Here is a 6018-nt window from a genome sequence, read left to right as displayed (position 1 = left end):
GGCAAGTGTATACACACCCGTAGTTTGTGGCATAGGCATATCTCAAAATGGATTCAGAAGGAAAACCTTTTTTTGTTATGGATGTTGTTTTTTGTATATTTTATAGTCTCTGTATTTTTGTTATGAGATCATTTTTATTGTATTTAGTTCACAAACATTTGAATATTTTTCAATAATTTATATTTTATAAAAGACGAGAGATGCAGACAGCTGGTGCTTTCATGGGACTATAAAGGTAGCGCAGGACAAAATAATGTAGCGATTCTTTTTTGTTTTTTATTCTTTTTATATATATATATATATATATATATATATATATATATATATATAGAAAATAGACCTGTCTGCTAGAGAAAAAAGGCTGATGCTGGCCCATCAATGATTTCTGCTGGAAAGGTTTTATAAACTGTAGCTTCTATTTCTAAAATGTACTTAATGTACTTCAAAATGTTATAAAATATATGTGAACAAAGATTTCATACTTGTGTGTGGTGTTACTGTTTTGAATCATAAATGCACATTATTATTGACATGTTGGTGCCATTAGTGCCATTGTAGTACTGTATTTATAGTACTATAGAATACACTTATTATATTACACAAGTTTTGCTATACTATTTAAGTATTAAGAACATTATTATTGTAGTAAAGTTTATAGTTTTGTATGGCAATATTGGGCTTTTGCATACTTATTCTGCAGGAAATCACGTGGTCTAAGATGTGGTGTTGACTCATCCAACTGAGTGTTTAATCGAGCATTTGATGTTTGATACGGTTTAACAGTAATTAGAGTTGTCTACAGAACAGGAAGTGATATACTAAATCACTGAGCAACACAAAGAAAATATAAATTGAATTTCAACTGTTTTGATAAGGTTTCAGTGAATAGTTGATTCTGTAATAGTCCCTAACTCAGTGGCACATAGTCAAACAAATCTGTCTATTGTTCAAATCACCACACTTTCTGTCCTTCAAAGGAGCCCTAGTTCCCTTTGAATTACATGCTGGCCACGGAGTGTCCCACTTTTTACGAGTGTGTCCCAAGCACACTGATGAGGTGACGTAAAAACAGAACCAGCACACTGGGGCCCATTCATGTGTTTGAAACCCCGGGCTCATATAAATTCCACTGTAGATAGAAAACATACAGGGCCATGGCCTGCTGCCCCCAACAGCTGTTTGGCCCCGCTGCAGCAGTGTAGTAATAAGGCCATAAGACAGGTTCAGTAGGCTGTTTTTCAGTTTTAGAACATGAATGTACTATAGAGACAAAACACAGTGTACATGAAAATATCTTCAACACATTTTTAGAATGTGCATTTAGTTCAATTTACATACATGTAAAATGTTTACAGTGTACAAAGCAATGTAAAAATAACAATGACATCAAATAGGACACATACTGTATAAATCATATACAGAATATACTGTACGTACATGACTGGTTTTACATACTTCATGTGCAACCCCAGAGCAAACATGACACAGCCGTCCTCTGACAGAATCAGACCCATATTCTCCTGTTGGACCTGTGGGTGGTGTTCTTGGCAGAGGGCAGGCTGAGGTTACACAGGTGGTTCTTCTCCTGTTCCACCTCCCTCACTCTGACTGGGCTGATGATCCAGACCAGACGTGATCGCCAGGCAGGTTTCTAAATACTTGCCAGGACAGTGCATGTTCCAACAGACCTGGAACAAAATCCAAAACTATTAAGATGCTACTCATACCTGCTTATTCCACTTCCAAACCTAGACAAAAAGCTTGCTCACGTAAACACACTTTACCCCCTTTTTATGTCCTCTGTGCCTCCTTCAAAGGAAGCTTCCACAGTTTTAAAGAGGTTTAAAAGTGAGAGACAGCAGACAGAAACATAAAGAGAAGAGGAAGTCTGTGCAGAAAGTGAGAACTGTCACACCTGGCAGTCGCAAGAAAGATGTCGGATGATTTCTGCCTCTCCTGACAAAAATTATTACCGCCTGTCGTCAGCAGCTTACAGCTCTCTTGACACTGGAATGCAGCCCGTTTGTCAGATTTCAAACCTAAATATTTATCTAAAGGGTCTTACCAAGCTACATCTGTCTCCTGCATGTAGTCTTAACATGACTGAGAAAGACAAGAGCGGGAGATTAAATGATGTACTGGTGTAGCCATTAATTTGGGAAATACTGGCTGTATTGCAATCAAAACTTGAGCCTCTGGAGGGAATTTATTAGGTGGAATCAATAAGTCATCGTAACTGCCCCCTGTATTCAACTTATCAGGATGTTGCATTGAAGGATGTGTATTTCCTCCTATAGGATTTTGTGCATCATATGATACTGATGAGCATTTGGTCTGTATGTGTGTGTAGAGTTCTCCACGCTGGCACATAACCCATTTAAAGCAGAATCCATTATCAAATTAACAGTGCATGCAGGGTCGTACTGTGTACTGCATATGATTTTTAGCTAATTCTGTTTTGCACCTTCTTCTCTAGTGCCACTCTAAAAGTATTCCAGCTCTCAAAACTATATAGTTTTATAGTTTATAGTGTCATTGTATACTGTCTACTTTTTTAAATGATGACTGTACTTTTGGGGTATAGGAAGCCAAAAAATATCACGTGACTGCTTTATTCAGCACTTTTTATAATATAATGGATCAAATAGCACTTTATTGTATTTTTTATAGGGCAAAATGACAGAGGGAAATTAATTTTGAGTTAAGACATTTTGTATTTTCGAAAATGCAAAATAGTGCAAAATATGAGTAGGAAATAGGAATTGATGATGACTGACTGCCGCAGCAGAGCAAACTGTGTCTGTGATTGAAAGCCTGGGAGAAGCACCAGTTATTAGAATTTCTTTGTGAAATGACTAACCCTTTTATCAAGCCAACAGCAGGATCTAACACTATTTAAATATTTCAAGCTCAGTCGCAGAGCTTCATGTGGAGCTCCATCGTTTTCCTGAAGTGCACACACAAACGTGTCCTTTGCCTTGGATCAAGTCTTAAATTAGCAGCATAACATTCCAATGCAATAATAGACAACACTGTTCCATGCAAATACTAAATACTAAATTGAAAACATGTGGCAGCACAAAGTTTTGTGGTCCAGTAATTTGTAATAGATTTAGTAAATCTGTCCTAAACCAGTCACACTCATCAGGGCTGGTGAATGGTACCAGAGAAAACTGCTTTTGTGGTGAAACTAGAGTGTATGTGCTCCATAAATCTCCAAAGACAGTTATACAAATATCCATATGAGAATGTTAATGTACATGTGTGTCAGCTAAATGAATTGTAAAGATCAGTGCAACAGAACTGGTATTTGAATGACACTGAATTTAAGCCTGACCACCATCTGGCTCCAAAGGAAATGTTGTATATAGCATTTTTAATTTTAGGGACATTTATGGATACAAAAATCTAACATTGGAGGGAACAATATTACACAGCCCAACTGTCATTACTGTAAAATCTCTGTCAGCCTTTATCTTCAGTCGTGATGTTTTAGCAGTCTACATTCTTTGGTTTCAAGACCTAGAGGACCTTCTCCTATGATTAGGATAAAACACAACTACATCCTAGCTGCTCTAAATTATTGTCCTCTTCATAGAAAGAGAATCCCTGTGACGCACAAGAGAGCAACTCAGTTGTTCCATTACGCAGAGAAGTTGTGAAATATGACCAATATATCCCTAAGGGCCCTGATGGGCCAACTTAATACATAGTTGCCTGGGGATATATCCGTGTCCTTCATGGTTGGGCTGACATGGACCAGTATGGACTCCAGTGGTGCCTAGGGACTAACATAAATAGAGTTAGATCTACTGTGTCCTCTCAAAGATGACCCTTCTCGTGGATTTTGGGTAGAGAGAGACAGAGAGATAGGCAGAAAGTATTTGAAAGTTGACAGAGGTGAATTGCCTTCAGCTGATTTGGTCAATTGCCATAACTCTAGGGACACTTTTGCACCGGGCTTGTTTAAATATGTAATTTGACTCCTTTAAATAGCTCCTTCTGTCTGGCAAGTATACTTCACACATACATGAAATGACCATGTTACTTAGGCCAGGCAACTTATGTCACCTACTGTGATATAAACTCAGGTAAGATCATGACTTGACTTTCCATTAGACATTTCCAAATGTTATTTTACTGTCATTGTAGTCATTTACCTTAATTGACGTGGAGAAGACTGAAGAATAATGATTCATCAATTAATTGTACCTATCCAGTCACATCTCAGTGTACTGGAGTGACATATTAACACAAAGCCATATGCCATATATGACCTAACCAAACATACGTATTAGATATGAACATGTTGTGACTTTGTGGGGCAGTTGTAGAGGTATCATTTTGTGACAATAGGGTCACTGACTCATTCTTGTTGTAGTGGTAGTTTTTGTTGCCAGGATGGCAAAGTACACATTCACAAGTTCCTGTGTAGTGACAACGTCTTGTTTTTCTTAGAGAGTCGCTTCTTATCGCTGCTTAAGTATCTTGAATCAGATAAACACAGACATCCATCCATCCATCCATCTTCTTCCGCTTATCCGGGGTCGGGTCGCGGGGGTAGCAGCTCCAGCAGGGGACCCCAAACTTCCCTTTCCCGGGCCACATTAACCAGCTCCGACTGGGGGATCCCGAGGCGTTCCCAGGCCAGGTTAGAGATATAATCCCTCCACCTAGTCCTGGGTCTCCCCCGAGGCCTCCTCCCAGCTGGACGTGCCTGGAACACCTCCCTAGGGAGGCGCCCAGGGGGCATCCTTACCAGATGGCCGAACCACCTCAACTGGCTCCTTTCGACGCAAAGGAGCAGCGGCTCTACTCCGAGCTCCTCACGGATAACTGAGCTTCTCACCCTATCTCTAAGGGAGATGCCAGCTACCCTCCTGAGGAAACCCATTTCGGCCGCTTGTACCCTGGATCTTGTTCTTTCGGTCATGACCCAGCCTTCATGACCATAGGTGAGGGTAGGAACAGAAACTGACCGGTAGATTGAGAGCTTTGCCTTCTGGCTCAGCTCTCTTTTCGTCACAACGGTGCGATAAATTGAATGTAATACCGCACCTGCTGTGCCGATTCTCCAACCAATCTCCCGCTCCATTGTCCCCTCACTCGCGAACAAGACCCCCAAGGTACTTGAACTCCTTCACTTGGGGGTAAGGACTCATTCCCTACCTGGAGAAGGCACTCCATCGGTTTCCTGCTGAGAACCATGGCCTCCGATTTAGAGGTGCTGATCCTCATCCCAGCCGCTTCACACTCGGCTGCGAACCGATCCAGTGAGTGCTGAAGGTCACAGGCCGATGATGCCATCAGGACCACATCATCTGCAAAAAGCAGCGATGAGATCCCCAGCCCACCGAACTGCAACCCCTCTCCACCCCGACTACGCCTCGATATCCTGTCCATAAATACTACAAACAGGATTGGTGACAAGCGCAGCCCTGGCGGAGGCCAACTCTCACCTGAAACGAGTCCGACTTACTGCCGAGAACCCGGACACAGCTCTCGCTTTGGTCGTACAGAGATTGGATGGCCCTGAGAAGGGACCCCCCTCACCCCGTACTCCCGCAGCACCTCCCACAGTATCTCCCGGGGCACCCGGTCATACGCCTTCTCCAGATCCACAAAACACATGTAGACTGGTTGGGCATACTCCCAGGCTCCCTCCAGGATCCTTGCGAGAGTAAAGATCTGGTCCGTTGTTCCACGACCAGGGACGGAATCCGCATTGTTCCTCTTCAACCTGAGATTCGACTATCGACCGAACCCTCCTTTCCAGCACCTTGGAGTAGACTTTACCGGGAGGCTGAGAAGTGTGATACCCCTGTAATTGGCACACACCCTCTGGTCCCCCCTTTTTTAAAAGGGGGAACCACCACCCCGGTCTGCCACTCCTTAGGCACCGTCACAGACTTCCACGCAATGTTGAAGAGGCGTGTCAACCAAGACAACCCCTCCACACCCAGAGCTTTAAGCATTTCTGGACGGATCTCATCAATTCCTGGGGCTTTGCCACTTTGG

Source organism: Sander vitreus, chromosome 3, assembly GCF_031162955.1.
Source record: "Sander vitreus isolate 19-12246 chromosome 3, sanVit1, whole genome shotgun sequence".
NCBI classification, from domain to species: Eukaryota; Metazoa; Chordata; class Actinopteri; order Perciformes; family Percidae; genus Sander; species Sander vitreus.
This window is presented reverse-complemented; position numbering follows the sequence as displayed.